This window comes from Toxorhynchites rutilus, chromosome 3 (assembly GCF_029784135.1).
Source record: "Toxorhynchites rutilus septentrionalis strain SRP chromosome 3, ASM2978413v1, whole genome shotgun sequence".
Taxonomy (NCBI): Eukaryota; Metazoa; Arthropoda; class Insecta; order Diptera; family Culicidae; genus Toxorhynchites; species Toxorhynchites rutilus.
This window is the reverse complement of record NC_073746.1, coordinates 291,415,133-291,434,833: the sequence shown is the minus strand read 5'-3', so window position 1 is coordinate 291,434,833 and position 19,701 is coordinate 291,415,133.

Sequence of the window (19,701 nt, the reverse complement as noted above, 5' to 3'; positions counted from 1 at the left end):
CGTTGACGCAAAAAAACATCTTTGACCGTATCGACGCATGTAAATCGCTGCTGAATCGCAACAAAATCGTCCCGTTTCTGAAGCGGATGGTGACTGGCGATGAAAAGTGGGTCACTTACGACAACGTGAAGCGCAAACGGTCGTGGTCGAAGCCCGCTGAAGCGGCTCAGACGGTGGCCAAGCCCTCATTAACGGCCAGGAAGGTTCTGCTGTGTGTTTGGTGGGATTGTCAAGGAATAATCTATTATGAGCTGCTTCCCTATGGCCCAACGCTCAATTTCTGTACTGTCAACAACTGGACCGCTTGAAGGTAGCACTCATGAAGAAGAGGCCATCTTTGATAAACAGAGGCCGCATTGTCTTCCATCAGGACAACGCCAGGCCACATACTTCTTTGGTGACGCGCCAGAAGCTCCGGGAGCTTGGATGGGAGGTTCTTTTGCATCCGCCGTATAGTCCGGACCATGCACCAAGTGACTACCACCTGTTTTTGTCTATGGCGAACGAGCTAGGTAGTCAGAAGTTAGCCGCAAAAGAGGCCTGTGAAAATTGGCTATCCGAGTTTTTTGCCAATAAAGAAGCCAGCTTCTATAACAGGGGTATTATGAAGTTGGCATCTCGTTGGGAACAAGTCATCGAACAAAACGGCGCATATTTGACTTAAAACAGATGATTGTAACTAATTTTATGAACAAATGAAAATTCAAAAAAAAAATACAGCAGGACTTTTTTGACAGCCTAAATATATATTTATATATATATATATATATATATATATATATATATATATACATATACATATATATATATATATATATATATATATATATATATATATATATATATATATATATATATATATATATATATATATATATATATATATATATATATATATATATATATATATATATATATATATATAAATATATATTTAGGCTGTCAAAAAAGTCCTGCTGTATTTTTTTTTGAATTTTCATTTGTTCATAAAATTAGTTACAATCATCTGTTTTAAGTCAAATATGCGCCGTTTTGTTCGATGACTTGTTCCCAACGAGATGCCAACTTCATAATACCCCTGTTATAGAAGCTGGCTTCTTTATTGGCAAAAAACTCGGATAGCCAATTTTCACAGGCCTCTTTTGCGGCTAACTTCTGACTACCTAGCTCGTTCGCCATAGACAAAAACAGGTGGTAGTCACTTGGTGCATGGTCCGGACTATACGGCGGATGCAAAAGAACCTCCCATCCAAGCTCCCGGAGCTTCTGGCGCGTCACCAAAGAAGTATGTGGCCTGGCGTTGTCCTGATGGAAGACAATGCGGCCTCTGTTTATCAAAGATGGCCTCTTCTTCATGAGTGCTACCTTCAAGCGGTCCAGTTGTTGACAGTACAGAAATTGAGCGTTGGGCCATAGGGAAGCAGCTCATAATAGATTATTCCTTGACAATCCCACCAAACACACAGCAGAACCTTCCTGGCCGTTAATGAGGGCTTGGCCACCGTCTGAGCCGCTTCAGCGGGCTTCGACCACGACCGTTTGCGCTTCACGTTGTCGTAAGTGACCCACTTTTCATCGCCAGTCACCATCCGCTTCAGAAACGGGACGATTTTGTTGCGATTCAGCAGCGATTTACATGCGTCGATACGGTCAAAGATGTTTTTTTGCGTCAACGTGTGTGGCACCCATACATCGAGCTTCTTTGTGAATCCAAGCTTCTTCAAATGGTTAATAACGGTTTGATGACTTATCCCCAGCTCTTGGTCGATGCTACGGCTGCTACTATGTCGGTCTTTCTCGGCTAATTCAGCGATTTTGTCGCAATTTTCGACGACAGGCCTTCCGGAGCGTGGCGCATCTTCGACGACCTCTACACCACAACGAAAACGTTGAAATCATCGTTGTGCGGTGGAAATGGAAACTGTATCGGGTCCATAAACTGCACAAATTTTATTGGCAGCTTGAGATGCATTTTTGCCTTTGTCATAGTAGTACTGTAAAATATGTCGGATTTTCTCTTTATTTTGCTCCATATTTGCGACACTATAACTCACGAACGACTTAACCAAACAAAACACTGTCAAGGACTATATTATAGCGCGCAAATACCTTTCCAACAAGCTATAGTATGACTCGATACAATGAATACAACTAGAACTACGCGCTTACAACGACACCTCGCGGAAATACCGCAGGACTTTTTTGACAGCCTAATATATATATTGCTAGACTAAACAAACAAATAACATACCATCATCATCATCTTAAGATAAGAAACACAAATATCCGTTATAACTTCGTCATCTTACATACTAACAATGGTTAACATTGATTCTATATTGGGTTAAAAATCTAAATCATACTTCAAAAACTCTTTACAAATACTACGGAACATCCGAAGGCTTGTTGCTGTCTTTGCTTCATTTGGTAATGTGTTGTATAGTCTATATCCTATAAAGTGAGTTTTGGGTACACGACATTCGAAAGTTCATGGTTCTGAGGTCACTTGCTTGTCTTGTGTTATATCCATGCATATCTCTTCCATACGTTACCGCGTTTTGTAGATAATTCGGTGTCATACCGTTAGTCATCTTATATATGATCGTAAGCGTGCAATATTTAATACGTTGTCCCACTGACATCCATTGCAGACATTCGAGTATAAATCTCAGCGGAGTTAAACGATCACATCTCAGTATCAAGCGCATCGCCTTGTTTTGCACAATGTGGAAGATAGGTCAGAACCTCATCTATCGGATACTATAGCAAACTTAAATTGGAACGTTTTAGCAGTTGAGTTATTAACTAAAGAAAAAGTTGATGAAGAGAAATCGAGCAAGTCACTTACACCCCTTGCATTCTAAGCCCCTCAATTGTCCCCGTATGTTTCATTGTAAGTTTCGTTAAAATTGAAAAAGCTCGAAATATACATAGATACGCCACCAGTGTGAACAGATCTCGATAAGCAACTTATCATTGTATATCCTACTACATTAAATCCATCCAGATCAGTTGATTCTGTCAAATGTGTTTCAACAATAGTTAGTAGTTTGGGTTTTTGGTTTGATAACAATATTTCTATTTCATCGAAGTGTGTCCGTAATCCAGCCACATTCAGATAAAGAACATTATAACTTTCATGAGTTCCTTTCTTGGATGGCTAAATAGAGAAGTCCACCTGTTCCTTCTTCCTCTCGTAAATTCGGAGGAATATAGGGCAGTTTGTACTCCACGCATAGTGTTGCGCATCTATGTCTATTCTTCGCTCGTTTTTCATTTTGTTACAACTTGCACATTGAATTTCCTCGGATATACATTCCTTCAGTTCATGATTTTTCTGCATTTCGGACATACGCTGTGTTTTGATTGGCAGTCAACAATCTTATGACCATATTCACAGCATGTGTAGCATCTCAGAACCATTAATCCATCAGTCACTCGACATTTTTCAAACACACAAAATACTGACTTCGCTTCTATCATTTTATTGTAAGTATCCCCATCGACTTCTGTTATGGCACTGTATTTATTATATCTCATTTTACTATTGCAATAGATCTTTTTTACTTCAAAATGTTTGTTTTTCTGCAACGCAGGGTTTTGTTTTATTAACGTAATTTTCAAATCTCTTTCTTTCATGTCTTCACTAAATCCTATTATTTTGATCGTCGGCCTCAGTGCTTCTGGTATCGTAACCTCGTAGTCTTGACCCAGTTTTTTCTCAACATTAACCTTGATTAACTTGATTAACTCAAGTTTCGCAGTCCATTTATATTTAATCCTTTGGGATTGACATTATCTTTCAACACTTTTCTAGTAATATCAGATTCCTGTGTAGTTTTTGGTCTTATGATTAAAATTTTTTCCCTGGTCAAAGTTTTCTTCTTATTGTTACTCTCAACATTAGCTACATTCTCAATTGTTGAATTGTTGCATCTGCTACATATACAACCAAACTAGAACCAGGGGTATTATGAAGTTGGCATCTCGTTGGGAACAAGTCATCGAACAAAACGGCGCATATTTGACTTAAAACAGATGATTGTAACTAATTTTATGAACAAATGAAAATTCAAAAAAAAATACAGCAGGACTTTTTTGACAGCCTAAATATATATTTATATATATATATATATATATATATATATATATATATATACATATACATATATATATATATATATATATATATATATATATATATATATATATATATATATATATATATATATATATATATATATATTTTGTTCTCTCCTTTAGTCGTTGACTTTAATGTAACTTTGAACAATAGTTCGAGCCCGCGCGATTGAGATTGAGATTGAGCATAGGCAAAAGTAGCATTCCAAGGGGTGTAATGTGGAAACCAGAGTGAAGCTAGGGATAGCTCAACCGGAATACTCGTAAATAACGTGAGATAAAGATAACGAGATTTTTCTGTGTTGTGGCAGATCTCATTGCAGATCCGGGTTGATACTTTTTTACTCCAGGTTGAATGTAGGGCCTGAAGTATCGGCTTGAATTAGGCTTAGGTTTGCTCAGCTGCCTGGTCTCGAAAATGATCGCATTAGTAGGACGTTGTCGGGTATCTAGTAAAGCGGGAATTCCTTTGTAAATTCAAGGCTAATACTGACATAGGTGACATAGGTTCAATTCCTGATTGGTGAAGGATTTTTTTCGGGTTGGAAACTTTCTTGACATGCCTTGGGATAAGTAATGGGCCTGAAGTATTGGCTAGAATTAGGCTTGTGTTTGCTCGGCTGCTAGAGGTCGGAAACGATCGCTATTGCAGGTCGTCGCTGGGGATCCGATAAAGCGGGATTTCCCTTGTAAATTCTTGGCTAATACTGATATAGGTATTGGGTTAAATTCCCGATCGGTCTAGGGTCTTCCCGGGTTGGAAACTCTCTCGACATGCCATGAAATAAATACGTTCAGTTGATGATTTAAATTGTTCTTTCGATTACGAATCTATGTCTGCGAGATAACCTGTCCATTTTTTTTAATTATTTAATATGCTAACTGGTTAAATTGTTTTTAAAATGAATGTAGTTGCAACTATAATTATCAACAAAATAACTCGTTCAGTTCAAACTTTTCACTCATCATGATTTTATATAACGAGTAAATTTTGTCCTTTGTGTACGTGTTTTTTTTTTATTTTATTAATTTTATCTTAAGACTAAGGGTAAATGGTAAAGGTAATGAAGATGGTAGAATTTCGAGCGACATAGCATGCGCTGCCATGACTATTTCTCGAATAGTGACGTCAGTCGTTGTGTTTATCTTTCATTTCCCACCGTATCCATGTGAAAATGCTATTTTCAGGAAGTAATTTATCTATTAAAAACGCACCATTTTTTGGAGTTCCCGTTGAATATAATGATAATGCGATAGCGTGCAGTAAATATTTTTGAAATCACGTCGATAAAGACGGATAAAAGTGATATTTCGATGTGCCATTTTCACTCACCCACGTTCATAGAAAAAACGAAGTTTCATTATTTTAACGTTATGAAGATGATGTTTCGAAGGCTCTCAGTGTCGATGTGTATGATGTAAGAGAATAATCGCCAATTTTTCTAAATTTCACCGAAAATGTTACTGCTTTCGAGAACTAAGCATACGACTGATCTCTGGACCTTTTTAGCACATAAATAATCGAAATAAGCCACGATACAGTTGACAGCTGTTAAAAAACAAACAGTTGAGTGATTTAATGAGAATTTTGGTTCATATTATCATTCAACCTTCAACATTGTTTTGTTTCTTCCATATAAATTTCATATTGAATGCAAATAAATACGACATGATATTTTGCTTTGCAATACAGATATACTTCGCCTACTGCTCCTCCTCTATATGTATCTCATGGTATGCGACCATACCTGTTTTTTTTAAATCTTGTACATAAGGTGGCAACTACCTAAAATCACATCATCCATTATTATATGACCAATACTAATTACGACTGATTTTATTATGAAGGTGTGTCCAGAAGCATTAACTTTGTTTTCAAAAAATCGCAACTTGCAATCCCGATGTTTGATTTAAAGATGATGTACAACGAGGCTGCTGGGAAATCAATTAACTATTTAGTAGAAATAACAAGTAATAACACCGTTAAAAAACTTACTGAGCCTTTTTTTTTGCAGGTTTTTCTCTTGAATGAATCAAGGTCCAGACATGATCAACTTAAAGTGAACCTGTTCTTTTATATATTTTTCGGCATTAAATGTTATGATGGAAATTTCCACCATTATACAATGAAGGGTTAAAAATTGAGTAATAAAGTTTTATTCTATGACAAACCGTTCTCGAGATATGACAAATTTTTTTTAAACGTGGTTGACAAATATTAACTCTTTGTTTCATATTCGTTTTTGCATCGATGCAAGAAACATTTTCGTACTTGTAAAGTAACAACCAGTTATTTTAGAGTTTCATTATCTAAAACACCTGTACGACCGCGTTTAAATTATTCACCGACCTAGTTTAATCTTACACAAAGTTTAATTCATATGTCTTTTGATATTACTATCAATTAATAAGCCTTACAAAATCAAACAAATAATTGTACTGTGAATTTGAAATTTATAAATTTTTCGCAAAATACAGTTTAGTCGCTACAATGCCATCATGTATCAATACAGGAATCTTTCCATCCCATTATTTGTATGACGTCAAAAGTCAGCAATACTTCTTTAACCGACATTATATACAGCTGGACAACAGCCATTACTTGCTCGGAGTGCTACCGGAAAAAGGTCATGTGCAACGAAACAACGATATTTGTTTATGTAGCATTTGTACACGATAGATGGGCCGCACCTGTTTACAATGTGTATTTGTTTACAACCTGCCCGAGAATTATTCATGACCACGAACAAAAATTTTAAAAACACAATGTATATTTTAAAATTAAATGTTAAAATTGATAAATACTTCTAGAAACATTTGCGTGAATGACTAATCCGTCACAGAACCTATTTTATTTGCAGATATAATGGATTTTGATATCATTCTCCTACACACCCTTCCTCGAGGCACTGGAACGGCACTGACCAACTTATCCTATAGCCCGATGATGATTACCATGGATAGAATAATTGCTAGTAGCGTTTTTCCCTTCATTGTTGGTGGTTTCCGTCATTTCGTTTGATTATATAACAAACGCAATCATCAGTACCATCGTGTTATTTCAGGAGTATCGCGATGAATAAAGTTTAGGTTACTTTTGGATTATTTGAAATGTTCCAATTTTGTGCATAGTTGAAGCAATTGAGTTTTTCAGTAAAATTATCATTGATTGCAATTCAGTTTATTTAGTATAGCACATACTTCGGGATATTTCAGAAAAGCTTAATATCGACGCACCGTTTACTTTGCGATACTCAACCGGGACAGGTGATTTTCAACTACTACCACCGCGTCAGTCCATTGCATAGTACCGCTCCGGGACTGGAACATGTCACAGAAGCCTAGAACCATAAATCTCATCAATGCTATTCACAGGCCAACTGGCGACGATAATAACGTTGAATGATGATGGTGATGATGATGATGACGGTGATGGAATTACTATAGGTGGAAATCTGATGTGCAGCCGAGCGTGGTCAGAAATTTACGGCAGAACATACGCTGCGGAAAAGGGTTAGGTCTTCGAACGCACCAGGCAAAGTCTCGTTCGTTCCCGCGTCATACTTGAATGGGTTTGTGAAGGAAATGACCCCCGATGGCCATGGCTGGGCTTTTCTACATCTAATCGCTCCATGCCGGGGCACAACTGAGAAAAACTTACCCCCGATTGGAATTCATTGGGCCGCGTTTCCCCTCCCACATAGAGGCAAAACGGCGGAGAAAAGCCAAAACACTGCCTACAGCTCGGTGCCGGGTCATGGCACAAAGGAAGGGTGCTGAAATCACACGTTTCGAATGAATTGCATTATTTAGCATAAATTTACCTGACAGCCGAATATCTATGAATGACCATCGAAGTAAAAGGCACAATTCCCATACAGTCGCCGCGACGCTAGTGCACAGGTGCATGTGACCCACTCAGACTCAACGCGAACGAGAACAATTACTCCCTACACATACAATATGAAATTACTAGAGAGGCGTATGTTGGTTTTGTTGTTAGTCATTCAACGGTGCAACCCCAATTTTCAAACAGGCTTTTGTTCGAGACACAGGTGAATTGGATAGAATATTCCCACGTTGCTTCGTGGGTATGTGGAGAACTGTTTACGATTTAAATCCTATACAGTAATTTATTAGCCTGTGCCTACCCAAACGAATTACTAGCGTCGAAACTTCATGCGAGCCTTCAAGTCATGAACTCCGATCATCTTTGCATGCTCAGAAATCCAATAACATATCGAAGACAAAATTAAATTTCCGATAATCTGAAAACATTTGACGAAAAATTCAAAAATTGGCTTTAATTTGATATATCGATCATCTGAATCGGTCCAGTAGTTCAAAAGTAATAAATTTTTGAACAAAGTAATTTTTGGAAAAAAGTGAAAAATGATTTTTTGGACCATCGGTTAACTTTGAAAAATCATGACTTAAAAACCAAAAAACGCCTCTTTGGTTTCGACATATTTTATGTGAAAAAACCTCAGCTTTTCAGAAAAAAATATAAAAAAATATAGCGCCCTTGGTCCCGAGACTATGAAAACAACAAAAAACGAATAAAATCAATAATAACGAGAACAAAATTCGAATTTTCTGCAGGTTTAGTATTTTTTCGGTTTAGTAGTTCAAAAGCTATGAATTTTCGAAAAAAGTCATTTTTGGAAAAAAGTGGAAAAAGTTGATTTTTCGGACAACCCTAAAATGGGTCACCTTACTGAAAAAATAAAAAAATACGGGTCTAATTTTTTGCGATAAAGAACAAAACTACCACTTTTCACGAAAATCTGAGAACCATTATATCGGTTTGGCATGGAATGGCTGTATATGCAGTTGATTTTTTTTTAAACTTTGAACTCAATTTCAAGACTTATTTCAAATAAATAAATGAAAGTTAATTGTCTTTCGTGAGTACAGTGATGTAAAAAGCTTGATTTTGGTAGTTTCTAGTTGAAGATTCACCAGAAATTGTTTTAAATAATATTTCAGGAACATTAAAAAAGATAGAAGTTTGGTATCAAAAAACGAATTGCAGAGTGGTTAGAGAGCTTTAATTTGGTTAACAGAAACATTTGGTTGATTATAAACGGCTAACTTTTAAGATTTTTACTTCTAAAATAATACTTAATTCCTCTAATTTGGATGTTTCATCACTGTATCCTGTATTAAATTCTCTCATCTTTCAAATGGAAGCAACAGAATTGTCCTACGTAGCAAAATTTTTGAATCAGAGCCAGTAAGAGGCAAACAGAGCCCGAAACAAAGATAAAGGTTCAATAACTCTGTTATTGTTGAAATTCCAACATATGCGAAGAAGGATTATTTTCATCAATTATGATTCTGTATCATCTCCTGAAAAAATTCGGATTTTATATATGAGAAAGGTATTTTATGATTTAAAGGGGATGATTCAAAAATTAAATTCATCTTTTATATTCAAAAAACGAAAAATATATGTATAAAAAAATAAATTAAAAAAAATTGGCTCTATTATAAACAGGATTCGATGATATACATTGACGAGAAACCGGAGAGTGTATATAATCGAGTCCGCCCTGTATTAAGAAGAGAAAGAACATAAAATGTAATATAATTTTCTGACATAAAACTAACTTTAAATATTTTGTAACTTTTCGTTAGATTTGAATCAGTTTGAATCTCGAATCATATTTATAGCATTTCGTTTTATAGCAGCGAATCTGAAATCTTTTGACAGCAAATTGCCACTTTGATCTGTTTTGTTTTGAAAAGATGTACAGAATGGGAGCCGAGAGAATAAATTTATTTTGGGATCACCTGGAAAATCCGGCGTCGTCATGCACTAAAATAGCAAAATCGCTTAAAGTGGCTAAATCGACCGAGTATGATGTGCTGAAACGTTTCCGTGAACGTTCAACTGTTATTCGAATGGATCAGAGGACGCGTCGTAGTGGAACCTACGATCGGAAGCTAAGGTTGAAGGTATTGAGAACAATTAAGGCAAATCCGGGATTCTCGGACTACGAAATCGCCAAAACACAACTCTAACCAAAGTACCATCCGGAGAATCCGTATGCGAGAAGTAATTTCCGTGCCTGCAAGCAACCAAACAAGATGATGGAGAAAAATCTGGTGGCCAAAAAACTCGCTCTAAAGTTGTACAACAAGGTTTGGACGAAGTACGAAGGATGCATTCTGGTGGATGACGAAACGAACGTAAAGATGGATATTGGATAGCTCCCAGACCTGAAATTCTATAAGGTCACTGCCAGAGGAGATGTCCCCTGCCGTTCGTTTTCCCTGATAAATTTGTGCAGCTATGGGCAGAAAACCAAGGTTCTCGTCACAAATGAGACGATGGACTTGAAAATATATAGAGAAGAGTGCCTGCAGAAACATCTCCTTTCGTTCATCAAGGCTCACAAAGGTCCGGTGAAGTTTTGGTCAGATTTGGAAAGCTGCTACTACAGTCGAGGGGTGCTCCAGGTGTACCATGACAATTTGATCGATTACTTTGCAAAAGAACCGAATCTTCCCAATTGCCCCCAATTCCGCCCGATAGAAAATTATTGGGCAATTATCAATTAGCCTTCAACCAATCTCGAGATACAACTGGTTTTGTGATTCCGTATTCTAAGTTTATTAGGCTTTAGAACTACATTGAGGCACCGATTAATCGTTAGATGATCCCGAAATGTGTCGGTAGGCTCTCTTTTGTTTTGACCATGTTTTAGTACATTATCTGGTCACTGGTGTACACGACCTTACGGAGGGATTGATGATTGATTTTTCAATTAACTAAACATAGTTTTCATGCTCAACACTAGAACTACCGTCAGTTTTTGTATATATATTTCTACCAAACTGATCATTTTGATTTTTTTATTTGTGTGATATTTAGTTGTCAGAAAATAAAAATTTCGAAGGATATAAACTATATTGAGAAAGAGTCATATAATTATTAGAAAATATTAAATAAAATTTCAAGACAAAATCTTGTGAACAAATGATAAAACCAGTTATTTTGACCGGTCGATAGTTCTAGTGTTAAATATCTTTTTCCATGTTTATCATTTTTAGTTATTTATTGCATTATCCGTGATCTCCGTTATCCGTGGTATTCTCGGAGCTCTACTATGTTTAATCTTCGTGAAACGCTTACCATCAGCTTTTCACAAGTATTGGGTGTACAAATAATTGCATAGAATTTCTATTAGATGGTGTTAGTTGCGCTCAAACGTTTCGGACAGATTTGGGGGCCTTTCAGTGTGTTGAGGTTGCCTTCGATAGAGTCCACTCCGTTGTCACGTCAGCTGTCAGCACGCCAAATCTGGCCAAAATTTCACAGGTTCTTCGTGTGCTTTATTCTACGGCAGAATAGCTTTTGACTTCATTGTTGCTCGTCAATATTCTATTCCTCAGCTGTAATCAGGATCTGGATTTTTTGTACGCACCTGCATACTGTTTGTAAGGATAACATTTGGCAGGCGAATTCTCCGGATAGTAGTTTGGTTGTAATAGAAGAAATCAGGGTAAAACCAACCACCAACCACCACATATTTTCAAGACCTCCCATGTTTCTGTGAGTTCAGATCGTTACAAAAGCTCTCTTAAACTCTACATCAACTATTCTACAGAATCTGTTGATCGTTTGTTAGGTACAACTCGAGTTTTGATAGAATACAACATTTTAAGTTGAAATGAGTGAGGGTAAAATCGGACCCTCTCAGGGTAAATCGGACACCTTGAGATAAACGAATGAAAACTTGTTACAATAATTTCGAAGTTCTAATAGGTTATCCATATACTATGTCGACATTTGAAAAGGGGTCATGGTGGGGATAGTTGCAAATGATATGTAATTTAAATTAAAGGGTGTGTCACACCAAATTGCATCACGGAAAAAACGCTGTAGAAATTCGCCCAGTAGACCGATCCTTTTGAAAATTTTAGACAGTAAAATAAAAACTATTAAACAACTTTTGGCATTTTCTTTTTATTCATACTTCGAGCCCAAGCCCGTATGCTCGCACCTTCCTCTTTACCCCGTCCATAAGGTTCTGTACAACGTCAGGTTGTAGTTTTTTATGAACATAACTCCATTTTCTCTTGAAGTCCGCCTCCGATTTGACAACTTTTGGGTTCTTCCGGAGGGCCTGCTTCATAATCGCCCAATATTTCTCTATTGGGCGAAGCTCCGGCGCGTTGGGTGGGTTCATTTCCTTTGGCACGAAGGTGACCCCGTTGGCTTCGTACCACTCCAACACGTCCTTTGAATAGTGGCACGAAGCGAGATCCGGCCAGAAGATGGTCGGGCCCTCGTACTGCTTCAATAGTGGTAGTAAGCGCTTCTGTAGGCACTTCTTAAGGTAAACCTGCCCGTTTACCGTGCCGGTCATCACGAAGGGGGCGCTCCGCTTTCCGCAAGAGCAGATCGCTTGCCACACCATGTACTTTTTGGCAAACTTGGATAGTTTCTGCTTGCGAATCTCCTCCGGAACGCTGAATTTGTCCTCTGCGGAGAAGAACAACAGGCCCGGCAGCTGACAAAAGTCCGCTTTGACGTAGGTTTCGTCGTCCATTACCAGGCAATGCGGCTTCGTCAGCATTTCGGTGTACAGCTTCCGGGCTCGCGTCTTCCCCACCATGTTTTGCCTTTCGTCGCGGTTAGGAGCCTTCTGAACCTTGTATGTACGCAGGTCCTCCCGCTGCTTGGTCCGCTGGACGAATGAACTTGACAAATTAAGCTTATTGGCGACATCCCGGACCGAACTTTTCGGATCACGTCTAAACTGCTTAACTACGCGCTTGTGATCTTTTTCACTGACGGAGCATCCATTTTTGCCGTTCTTCACCTTCCGGTCGATGGTTAGGTTCTCGAAGTATCGTTTTAGTATTCAGCTGACCGTGGATTGGATCCACGTGGATCTTACCGATGTCCCGATGTGATAACTCCGGATTCTCGAAATTAGTGCGCAGGATTAATTCATGACGCTCTTTTTCGTTCGACGACATTTTTCCAAATTTACGAAAAATTGACAGTGAAGCATGGCCAACGTGATCTATACACTCTTATCTGATTATAAGCGAAAGCTGAAGATATAATTCCTAAAAATTAAATTTCTACAGCGTTTTTTCCGTGATGCAATTTGATGTGACACACCCTTTATAAAAACAAATAAATTGATGTATTTCGACTGCAACCAATAGCTTGGCTTAATGAACCCTATAGCTCTGTTGTAGGCTTGCTGTGGTAGGTTTGCGGAACGAAGGATTCGGAGTTTGATCTAGAAATCTCAGCCAGCAATAATTTCCTTTGTCGTTTCAAGTTGTTTTTTTGCCAATTCAAAAGCCAGACGACGATATCGTTGATAAGGAACTCATAAAAACAGTTCTTTAGATCAGTTCAGAACTGTTCTTAAGGTGAAGGACAAACTCCCGCTGCAGGTCAGGAGTAAACACGGAAATTTTGAAGAATCCCAGCTTGGTCAACCATCCACCGCAGATGTGGCCGATGAGCATTGATCGAGGGATACCATGAGCTCCACTCAACGTTGGCTTTGGCTGTTTTCGTCTAAATAAAATTCCGATTCTGCCATTTTGTCTATCAAACATAAACTCGAGTCATCTACAAAAAATGACCTGTTAGAGAGACGAAAAAACAGGTGTCGGTGGACTTGAAATTTCAAAAATAAACTTTCGAGCATCGATAAGCAACAAAACCGAACAAAGATCTGAGGTGAATTAGGCTCACAAAAGGTGTCGAATTTTACAAAAAAATTCCGACTAATAGACATAAATTCCACTAGTGACATCTTACAGGAACTGTTTGCTGATCGGTTATATTTTCTTGTTTATTTTGACAGAAACGAGACTTCAGCAGCTTTAGGGTGACTGGAAATGTGAGAAATGACAAGTAGTACATCGGAAAATTAGCAAAAAAATGTCTTCTTACTGGAAAAAACAGAGGTGTCGATTTTACCCTGATTTCCCCTAGTGTTCATTGACCACATCAGTATCCTAGGGCTCTGCTTTGGCCTTGATTGTCAATATCTTAAAAAGCAGCTGTCGATCATCAGTTCCACTACGACGCAAACCTCAATACAATTTAACGAAAATTTGCGGTTCACGAACATTTTGGATGACGTCATATTCGGTAGAACTAGCCAATTACAATTTGCTTCCATCAGGCACCTTTAGAAAACAAGACTCATGGTAATTAAATTTTCACCATCAGTTGATGGTAATACTTTAGAAACAAACTTACGTCAAAAGATTACAAATCCGGCCACTAGGTACGCTGCTATTAAATGATCAATGATTCGGGATTCCAAATGACTAGAGCTTTGACCCTTTTCTACCCATGTTTGTATAGGAGACGTAAACGACAAAATGAACAAAATCGACTTTTTCGCTGTGAAAACACACATTTTTTGTTCGAAAACATTTGAGTAATTTTGAAAAAACGTTTCTGAAAAATCACTGTTTGTTCGCATAACAGACGTAGTTCCATACAGCTTTCATACATCGTTCGAAAATCAACAATTGTCAGTATTATGTGCTATGAGCTAAATCTACAAAATTCTTTGTAGAGTCCAAACATGTCTGTCACGATAGTGTCTTATTACTTAGTGTTTCTTAATAGATGAATATAAGAAACCATTGAAAAGCTGCTCATATAATTACTATTTTCTGTACACTGCACTGCTATGAACACAGAGAAGCAATTGTGTTTTTAATGTTAAAATTACCTAAATTTCTGCATTTGAATCTTCAAGTAGATAGTGAAACAATCAGATCAGTAGTAAAATTAAAATAATATTGGTTCTTAGTATTATAACTCCTCGGATTCGACATCGAATTATTCCACATACTCAGCAATACTCATACCGTTGGTTTAAGCCACTCCACCATCTTTATGCGATTCATCGTGGTATCGGTAAATCATGTAGCTTGAATTACCAACATTGCGAATTGCCTTTACAAATTCAATTAACAATTAACGAACCTGCTGTTCTTATCATATTCTTCAGTATTCTTCAGGAAAAAAGTACTATCATAGACGCAACAAATCAAGAGCATCGTTTTTCAGACATTTCACTAAATTTCTTCCAAACCTTTTTGATTTTATCCGATAACAACTGAAACTACCGACGGAGACGTTTTGACTATTATCGGAATTGTAAATACTAACTCTACAAACAAAGCAACCTGGTGATTACGTCTAGCTATGCGGACAAATGTCCATTGAAATGATTGATTTTCCGCTTAAATAGACGCAAGCGTTTTCCAAATGGAAAAAATATGTTATAATCCGCAAAATCTCCTAGGTCCTCTTTTTTCCGATAATATCCTTCAACTGGACAGATCATTTCATCGGAAATTTGCATGGTTATGCTTGTAGGCCAAAAAAAACAACAAAAATGCGTTTTCCCAACACTAATGGTGTTGTCGATTACGTCTCCTATGCAATCATGGGCAGCTTTGCGGCCGTATTGATTGTTGATATGGGTGTAGTACTGGTCAAAATTAATTTTCCTTGAATCTTTAGTTTATATTGAGTACCGTTATCGATTATTTGTAGAAACTCCCTATTAATTCGTGAACAGGTTAACTAGACATTAAAGTTCGTTTAGAAAAAGTGTAAACTATTACATGGTTGAATGAAGTATTGAGTCTTCAGTATTTAGTAGCAGCCATATGACCGCAAAGAGTTAAATTCAATCTTTCTAAATCAATTTCATGCTGTGTCTTCTTCTTCTATTGCTGGTTTTTGTACTAAAGTGGTGTAAAATAAATGCTGTGTTTCCACGAAAAGATCAATGAATGTTGACATTCATAATTGTGGAATCGTCTTATGTTAACATCCAGTTAAGATGGGTGACTCAGTTAAGCATACATAGAAATTCCACCCGACAACCGCAAAACCCCTGATTGTTGCTGTTTTATCGTAGGTGGTATGCGCAAGGGACAGCGACGGATTATATTGTGAGCGACGAATCATAAAATTATTTCAAAACAATGAGCCGTTCAGAGTGAGGTAATGCATATGTATGTACCTACATTGAATAAGTCTTGCGCGAAAGCTAGCCAAGGAAAAGGGTGCATTGGAATCAGAGTGCGCATGCCATCCAAGGAGTCTCTCGCAAGGCGCAACTCGAGAAGGAAGAAGACCTGTATGTATATGTATAGAAGGAAATAATGCAGAAACGAGCCGAAATTGTACAACCTAGGAGCTGAAGGGCCGGTCATGAGGAGGAGAGGCAACCTAGGCACAGCAACAAACTCTAATACCACTCTTTCTACATTCGGTCGAGGAGTGAAAGAAATCAAGTGAGAGGAGAAAAGAAATAAAAATAAGGCAGTTCATTGAACCGCGGAGTCTCTAAAGGAGCATTCGCATAGGAGTAGCTTAGATGAATTATGTATGGAGCGTAAAGTGGATGCGCAAAGAAGGAAGTGCTTTTTGGATGCCCTGCTCTCTAGCAGGAAGATTGAAAAATAGATTCACTTTGTAGAAATATAATCATCGTAATGTCCTATACACAGTTTCTCTAAATTATCCTAAAATCAGTTTTTTTCTGAGAACAGAACAAGCTCAATATTAAAAAATCCCAACCGCAGAAAATAATCGAGTGACAATTTAAACCCCCGTTTCGTAATCATTATTAAGTATCGAATTGCTCGAGTCCCTTTCCGCACACACTCACCGCAAAATCAACATATCATGAAGGCAATTTGAAATTCAAATCGAACAATGAGACCCGTTATGGGAAATGATTCTTAGTTGTTGTTGCGTTTGGTACTTTCTTTGACTTTGCCTCGCCCGCATTTTTCCTTACTCAAATCCGTTCCGCAGGAAGTGACCCGTAACCGAAAATGCTATTGTCCGGTAGAGTATTTGGTATTTAAATTTACTAATTTGGACTGCGCTTTAGCTCCCCGCTAATGTCCTGGGAATGTATAGTTAATGTTCCAAGCAGGTCGATGAAGCTGGCTGGGTCTCATGGGAATAATAATATGAATTGGTCTTCGGCAGGACTACAGCCCTCCCCGCTTCCCTCTAATCGTCGTTCTTCCTTCCCATCGAATCCAAACAAATGTGACGCATAAACTAGCCCCCGACAATAATGAAGCTTGTCTGTGCTGCAATAATGGGTCGCCGATTGCCTACGAGTAGGAATTGACCGTCTGCCGATGATGGCCAATCCTCGTTAGGATTCCGGTTTCTGCGCGCGTCACCACTTGAGGATGATCATGTACCGGTCTGTGGTTGGTGGTAAACGCACCGAACGAAAATTAGCTGTGTGTTTTGATTGATGAGCTAGTGTTGATTCTTGTTTGTTCGAGTGACCGTTATGTTTCGATGCGCGATTACGATGCGTACAACCGGTCCACCGGGCTGGTCTAGTCTGCGGGAAAGAAGAGACCAGGAGAAACTCACAGGAGTGTGTGTCGTTATACTAGCTGGCTGGATTTGCATGCAGGAAGAAATGGAAGTTATTAGTTGGTGATTTATGGCACACAGTAGCGGAACGACGATTGAGCTTCCCGAAAAAGCTAATGGGCTACGCAAACATCTGTCATTAGGTTCAACAGGTTATTCAGAATTTTGCTTGAGTGTTCATTTCTGACTATTTGTCTAGTCACTTTTCTTTGCTCTTTCGTGCCGGAGAGTGATTTGTGATCATTATGATTATATTGATCCAAATCATCTTTTTCTTAAATTGCACTCAGAATCATAGAGGAACTTTACTGTCTCGTAGTATTACATAAATTATTTTGTTTCGTTCGAAGGTACTTTTCTGATGTACAAATCGCGACCAGAATGGTCTAGCTGACGCACGCTCAAACAATATTGAGCCCACACACAAACTATCAAGACAATATATCTAGCACAAAATCTCATCTTTCTAGCCAAATGCTGTACGCGAATTCGATTGGGGTTGTCAATTAAACTTTTTCGAGCATTTTGACAATGACCCGTGTAATATTGCCTTCCACGGCATCGCGTAATCTTTTCAGGTTTACTCGTATAGACGAGAAACTTTTGGTAACCCGACAAAAAGTACCCTAGTGGTGTCAAAAAAATACGATCCAGGTGACCAATTGACGGGTTCAAAACCATCCAAAACCAAAACCAAAACCATAAATCTTAAGCTTTCGATCAGAGCCCAAAATCTTCGAAGGTGAAAAATGAAGACCGACTCTACTCTCAGTAGCTTCGCTTCGACTAGAACTGCTTCGACAGCCGACCACAACAAAAAGTGACTTGACTAGAAAATGAATTAACTAGCGTTGATTAGCGAGGATGACAGGTGAACTAGTCCAGTCAATGATTACTATAACTGACTCGACTAATGAATACAAATCTGCCTCTTCATTCAACTGACTTCAATCCACATTTCTACTCCCCTAGGAACGAAGTTTATACCCGCGTACGCAATATTATGTTTACGTCCATATAAAGCGGAACGAAAATATGATTTTTGATGCAAAAAAGAATTTACCCCATCAATGGACGGTTTATTGTCTACCCTTCGTGAACTCAAACCAACGAACTTAGACATTTATCATGTATGCTGTAAAGGTCCTCGCGTTAGTATTAGTAAATAGCGTGCAAAATAGCGCACACACAATGCACGTGTGAGTAATTTTCGTGTACGATACAAAAGAATATAGCTCACCTGTAGCGTATGTCAAACCACGCTGAACTCAAACATCGATGCATGCATACTAGGGTGGCAGCGAAAATGGTCATGTCAAATTTCATAAACCGGCCATGTACATTTTGTTTATTGGCCAAAAAAAATATCTTTAGGGGTGATTTAGGGGTGCCTCAAAGCGCTCAATGTTTTGATTTTTTGATCCTCGAAAATCTTCCAAGGGGGGAATGAAGGAAATTTGGAAAATCGAAATTTTTTTTTCGATGCCAAATGACTTAGAAATGCATGATCGACCTTTCGGGACATAGCCTGAGAGGCAATGAAGGTATGGAAAAAAAATAATTATCGAATTTAAAGAACCGACCATGTACATTTTGTTTGTTGGTCCAAAAAATGACCTGTGCAAAATTTCAGCTCAATCGGACATGATTCAGGTGTGCCTCAAAGCGCTTAAAGTTTAGATTTTTGACCCTCGAAAATCTTCCAAGAAAATTTAGAAAATTGATTTTTTTTTCGATAAACAAAATGTACACGGTCGGTTCTTTAAATTCGATAATTTTTTTTCCATACCTTCACTGCCACTCAGGCTTAGTCCCAAAAGGTCGATTTTCGGCCGAAATTTTTTTTTTCGAGATGACCGCATACCTCGACGTTTCATGCATTTTTAAGTCATTAGGCATCGAAAAAAAAATTTCGATTTTCCAAATTTCCTTTAGTCCCCCCTTGGAAGATTTTTGAGTATCAAATTATCAAAACTTTGAGCGCTTTGAGGCATCCCTAAATCATGTCCGATTGAGCTAAAACTTTGCAAAGATCATTTTTTGGGGCCAATAAACAAAATGTACGTGGTCGGTTTTTGAAATCGATGATGAAATTTTTCCCATACATCCATTGCCACCCTAATGCATACGTACAT